Here is a 6,824-nt window from a genome sequence, read left to right as displayed (position 1 = left end):
GGGTTAGATGTGTATAGCCTCTTTTCTGTACATCCCCATTGTATAAGGGGTTTCTTGCACTTTACCACACATGTACATGTTTGGCCTTTGACCCCCTGTGAATGTAAGTTGCTCATTATCCAACATTTTTATGTCCTGTCATTTCCAGTTAGACCTAACCGTATGCGCCTATAAGATGCTGCAGTTTGTAATGCAAAGAACTACCAGTCTAGTTTTTCTCATTTCAATTGCTTCTCTTTCTAGATTCTTTTATTTTTTTCTTGCATTGGCAGTTTGTTAGGTATTTTTGACTCAGTTGATCCCTATTGCTGATACTGTCTAACACAGTTCTGATGTATCTATTGTAATGTCAAATGCATCTTTTCAGTCAAAGATCCTTGATTTTTCTTTAAATTTCAAAATGGCTTGTAGGTTTTCTACCTGAATGTTTACTGAATTTCTTAACCAAACATACCACCATATTAACATACTACTCCCTCCGTCCCATAACGTAAGACGTTTTTTGACTCTAGTGTAGTGTCAAAAAACGTCTTACGTTATGGGACGGAGGGAGTAGCATATTATGACTTGTGAAACAGAAAACTGTTTTCTCAATGTCTTAACCAAACATACCACCATATTATAAGTTTATAACATACTACCATATTGCTGATAAGCGCAGTCAAGCATTGTTAAATCAATTCAACCAAACTGAAACTCATACAACACTCACCAGATCATCTGAGCCACAATGGATTCATGGAACATAGGAAAAGCAACAAGCACAAACTTAGTGTCTGATATTTGCAGCACCCACCAAATATGAAGCAGCAGAACTACACAAACTACTACCTAGTTTTAAGTTCTTACTTGGCTGGGGCAGGGAGGTCTGCACTGGCACGAGCGGCGACATTTGCAAGGTGGGCAAGAGGCCTGTCGGTACCATCCACGAGGCCAGAGGAGTCGATGCCCTTGGTGAGAGTTGTAGACTGCTGTACCATCTCCAGCGCTTGTATTCTGAGCTCCATTGGATAGTCCTTCACACAACCAATTCTTGGACCATTCCCAGTGCTCCATTTCAGGGACAGCCTGTGGCCGAGCTGGTAGGATTTTGACTTGCTCATGGAATTCACCCTCTCAAGAATCGCCTCCTGCGAGACGCCGGCATCTCCAGGGCATTGCAGGCCACCTGATAAGGTTGTTTGGTAGGTTGCCCTTGCTTGCTCCACACGGGGATTATTGCCCTCGTCAGCTTCGGTCTGTGAAGATGCCCCAGATGCCTTGTTGGAAGGGAGAATCAGTTGTGAAGGATTGGATGACATGGTAGCAGCAGCAGGGTTCTGTTTGGTATTAGGCACCGGATCTTCATAGCAGTCTTCTTTGGTGAATGAGCACACCTGAATATGCAAAAATAAGTTCATGAAGTGAACCGTGTTACATTTGTTAACACAGGAGTGTGTTTACTGTTTAGATTTCGCTGATCCAAAAATATTATACCTCAACTTCTTTCAGATCAACTCCATTCTCTTCTAGAAAGCTCAGGAAGTTGCTAAGGTTTTCCGCACTCGGTTTGTAATGTCCACTATAGGCCCAGATGGACTGAAATCAGGACAGATCGTCAGAGAATCAAATTAGCATAATGCATCCAATGAGAGAGCACAATAACTAAATTATGAGTATGAAATGACTAGTATATCTTTTGGAACATGGATGCAATGTTAAGTGACAATTCACCGAGCGTAAAATCTTTGTGTAAACAGCACCACTTGCTAAGATGGTTGTCTTGACAATACCTTGATAACTGCATTTTCTGCAATAAACCTTCCAGCAGCTATGGTAGCACCTCCTGCTAAAAAGCTGGAGTGCTGGAATACACCTCTCTCTTTCTGAATATAGAAATAAGTATACAATTAAACGCTTATAGCGAAGCTAAACTTCCAAAACATGATATAATATTGCTCATAGAAATAGTCAAACTACCTTCCCAGCATAAAGTTTCTTTGCTGTGCTCATAACAAAAATCCATTTTGTCCCTTTAGGGCCCTGGCTTGTATCAAGTGGTTCTCCAGACATCTTGTGGGTAATCTTTCCCTCTGTAATGATGTATTCATAGTACTCGCGCTCTTGCTGCAAAACATCAGACAACTGTTAGAACCATCTGGTAGGCTTAGCTCTCTACAAAATTCATAGTTCATGCAGAATAATCTTCTTCTAAACATTCATGTGGCAACTTTAGCAACTAATTTGAACATGTTTCAAGACTTGTGGAACTTTTGGCGGTAAAATATATCTTTGATAACTCTGTCGAAAAATTGAAGGCGTGCACGTACGTTTTCCAAGCTTAACTTTGATCGACCAGTTTCCCGACTATATGTGGATTATCTCAATATAAATTTTGATGATTGAAAGGAGCTTTTTAATGAATCCAACGATATCAATTTTGTATCAACCAATCCAAATATGATTGATTGTCGATGCAAGATAAATTTGAGAAGAGTGTGTGTGCTTTATAATTCCGGAGGGAATATTGAGTGTTGCGGATATATCTCAGTTTGCGGATCAAGACTGGTATTTCGAGGGGCGAGCTTTGGTTTGAGGTCGAGGGATATGACTCCCCTCCATTTGATGCAGATCCACATTTTTTTTGGAAAAGGAGGTTTAACCCACGGCCTCTGCATCATTAATGATGCGGATCCACATGATGACAGCGCACAAGAATAATAAGAAGAACGCCGATGAGGAGGGGGCGAGCACAACTGGAAGCGTGCGAAGGGGTATTCTTCTACAAACGCTTCCACTTCGGCCAGCTCGTTAGCACGCCGCCACAGTACTGTGGTGGCACTGCAGGTGTGAGTACCGCAGGCGGCAGCTTGCCGCCTGCACCGGAGCCTCTGGTGCAGTCGGCATCGCTACTTCTCCTCCTCGACTGCAACACATGTGTCGAGAGGAACCCCGTTGCCACAAATCTGACTTACACCCATGCAAATCTGTTGGTCCACAAATTTGAGGCAGAGCTCAAATCTGACTTACCCTTTGAGCTTGTTCATCTTTGTGGTTCAGAGTCTCTACCCATGTTGGTGGGTGGAGACTTCAACATTATCATGTAGCAGAGTGAAAAGGAATAATGATAATTTTAATGTGATTGCTAATTCCATTACTGAGAGCTTGGATTTGATGGGCGGGCCTGGCGCAGTGGTAGTCTCTCCACTTGTGGCCTAGAGGTCCCGGGGTTCGAACCAGCTCCTTGCAGAATTATTATGGAAGGGTAAGGTTGTCCAGAAATTCCCTTCCCAAACCGCACCTTGTGTGGGAGCTTTCAGCACTGGGTACCCATTTTTATTCTCGAAACAGGCTTTCGCCCCGCTTTACATTATAAAGCCAACCGACCACACGATACAAGGTATTGAGGAAATCCTCATAAGCTGATCAAAACAAAATACGACAAAACTAGTAGGGAGCAATAAAAGAACACACCGGGGTATACTACTAAACGCTCCCAAACGAGCCGTCGAGGAGAAGCACAAGAGACATGTCGCCACGCCCGAGGAGCACCCTCACTCATCGGCGACGTCCTCAAGAGGATCACAACACAAAGCGCCGTCGCCACCGTGTCAGCCAAGGCAAACTGAGGTTTTCACCCTGAGTGACGATAATGAAAGTTGGGGAGACCAAGGCGGTGCCGCCAAGAGGAACGCAACACCCACATGCATTTCCACCGCCGGCTCGGAGACGCAAATATTTTGCTCGACCCCACCTCCCACCGCGCCGCGTGAGCAAGCCACAAGCCCCCCACGATGGGTACCCTACCACGACAGAACCAGGAGCACCATATCTAGATCAAGGCTTGACCGTCACCGACAGAGACAGCTTTGTCACGAACACCCACCACAGCGCACCACGCTGAAGGAAATATGCCCTAGAGGCAATAATAAAGTTATTATTTATTTCCTCATATCATGATAAATGTTTATTATTCATGCTAGAATTGTATTAACCGGAAACATGATATATGTGTGAATACATAGACAAAACTATAGTCACTAGTATGCCTCTACTTGACTAGCTCATTAATCAAAGATGGTTATGTTTCCTAACCATAGACATGTGTTGTCATTTGATTAGTGGGATCACATCATTAGGAGAATGATGTGATTGACATGACCCATTCCGTTAGCCTAGCACTTGATCGTTTAGTATACTTGATCGTTTAGTATACTGCTATTGCTTTCTTCATGACTTATACAAAGTTCCTGCAACTATGAGATTGTGCAACTCCCGTATACCGGAAGAACACTTTGTGTGCTACCAAACGTCACAACGTAACTGGGTGATTATAAAGGTGCTCTACAGGTGTTTCCGAAGGTACATGTTGGGTTGGCATAATTCGAGATTAGGTTTTGTCACTCCGATTGTCGGAGAGGTATCTCTGGGCCCTCTCGGTAATACTCATCACCTAAGCCTTGCAAGCATGTAACTAATGAGTTAGTTATGAGATGATGTATTACAGAACGAGTAAAGAGACTTGCCGGTAACGAGATTGAACTAGGTATTGGATACCGACGATCAAATCTCGGGCAAGTAACATACCGATGACAAAGGGAACAAAGTATGTTGTTATGCGGTTTGACCGATAAAGATCTTCGTAGAATATGTAGGAACCAATATGGGCATCCAGGTCCCGCTATTGTTTATTGACCGAGAATGGTTCTAGGTCATGTCTACATAGTTCTCGAACCCGTAGGGTCCGCACGCTTAACGTTTCGATGACAGTTTTATTATGAGTTTATAAGTTTTGATGTACCGAAGTTTGTTCGGAGTCCCAGATGTGATCACGGACATGATGAGGAGTCTCAGAATAGTCGAGACATAAAGATTGATATATTGGAAGCCTATATTTGGATATCGGAATGGTTCCGGGTGAAATCGGCATTTTACCGGAGTACCGGGAGGTTACCAGAACCCCCCGGGGGGTTAATGGGCCTACATGGGCCAAGAGGGAGAAGAGGGAAGGAGCCAGGAGGGGGCCGCGCACCCCTCCCCCTCCTAGTCCGAATAGGACAAGGGAAGGGGGGCGGCGCCCCCCCTTTCCTTCCCCTCTTCCTCCTCTTTCCCCCCTTCTCCTACTCCTACTTGGAAAGGGGGAGTCCTACTCCCGGTGGGAGTAGGACTCCCCCCTTGGCGCGCCCTCTAGGCCGGCCGCCTCCTCCCCCCCCGGCTCCTTTATATACGGGGGCAGGGGGCACCCCATAGACACACAAGTTGATCTACGGATCGTTCCTTAGCCGTGTGCGGTGCCCCCTTCCACCATATTCCATCTCGGTCATATCGTCGCGGAGTTTAGGCGAAGCCCTGCGCCGGTAGAACATCATCATCGTCACCACGCCGTCGTGCTGACGGAACTCATCTCCGGAGCTCGGCTGGATCGGAGGCCGGAGATCGTCATCGAGCTGAACGTGTGCAGAACTCGGAGGTGCCGTACATTCGGTGCTTGGATCGGTCGGATCGTGAAGACGTATGACTACATCAACCGCGTTGTCATAACGCTTCCACTTACGGTCTACGAGGGTACGTGGACAACACTCTCCCCTCTCGTTGCTATGCCATCACCATGATCTTGCGTGTGCGTAGGAAATTTTTTGAAATTACTGCGTTCCCCAACACACGCCACCCACATGGCCGAGGCACACCGCCAATATCAGCCACCATGCTGCCCGCCGACGAACCAATATGTGTAGCCCGCCATCCAGGGCCGCCGCCCCGAGACCGCCCCTGTGCCACGTCTAGAGCCACCAACCACCGCGGGAGAGGAAGAGAAGTCCACTCCTTCCCATCCTAGACAACTCCTCATTCCGTGTCCGCCGATAGCAGCGGACCCCACCCCGTTGGCCATATACCGCCGACCGCCAACTGCCGCGGCAATCATCAAGATCCAAATCAGGCCCTGCCCGGAAGGCCCAATCTGAATTGGGGAACACCACACCACCACCCCAACCCTGCTTGGGCAAAAGGGTGAGCCCCCGGTGGCAACATCTGCCGCATGGAGGAAGGGAGGAGACTGCGGCCCTTGTAGCGGCGAATCTACATCCCTGGAAATAGCCAGATCCCAAGGAATATCCATCAAGTTGGCGCTGGCCCGCTCGGTCCCGATAAGGGTTGGAGAGGAGGCCGCATCTCGGACCGATGAAGCTACAGCAGGTCGAGGAGGAGAGCGTCGCGCCGCGAGGACCAACGCCACCGCCGACTTAGCCGACAACCATCCTCGCCTGCCTACATCCACCGCCGACGGCCTGGATCTACCGTGCATGACATGGTCGCGCCGAGGCACGTCACCGCAGAAGATCCACACCACCACCACCCTGCAACGCCACCACCAAAGCCCCGCGGTTCCGCCGCCAGAGACCTCGCCGGCCTAGCGCCCCCGCAAGGACGAGCCGCCCCACGTCACCCGAGCACCATGCAGGAGAGGGGGAAACGCCCTGCGGCTGCCAGCGCCGCACGGGCTTCGCCCGACAGCGCCCTTTGGCGACAGCGAGGTGAGGAACCTAGGGACGGCGGCGGTGCAAACCCTCCTGTGGCGCACGTGGGGTGCGTCGCAGGAGCGGGAGGGGGCAAAATGTAAAAGTCGGTACCCGTTTTTATTGAGCTTGGACTTGAGGGAGTTGGCTCTCTTGGGAAGGCATTTACCCGGGCCAAAGACTAACCAACTCCAACGTATGAGATGCTTAATCGTATGTCGATTAGTGTCTGAGTGGGAGCAAAATTTTCCTCTGATCATGGTTTGGTTCATGCATTGAATAGAGGGTATGCATTCCCTTAAATTTGCAAAATGAAGATAAAATTTGATA

General features: G+C 48.1%; 1 pseudogene; it reads right to left on the bottom strand.

The window, feature by feature from the left end:
* Positions 1–585: 585 nt before the first annotated feature.
* Positions 586–6,824, bottom strand: part of LOC119325601 — an 8,158-nt pseudogene continuing 1,919 nt past the window's right edge.

This window comes from Triticum dicoccoides, chromosome 6B, assembly GCF_002162155.2.
Source record: "Triticum dicoccoides isolate Atlit2015 ecotype Zavitan chromosome 6B, WEW_v2.0, whole genome shotgun sequence".
In the NCBI taxonomy this organism is placed as follows: Eukaryota; Viridiplantae; Streptophyta; class Magnoliopsida; order Poales; family Poaceae; genus Triticum; species Triticum dicoccoides.
The sequence above is the reverse complement of the archived record's forward strand: the minus strand, read 5'-3'. Positions and strand labels throughout refer to the sequence as shown.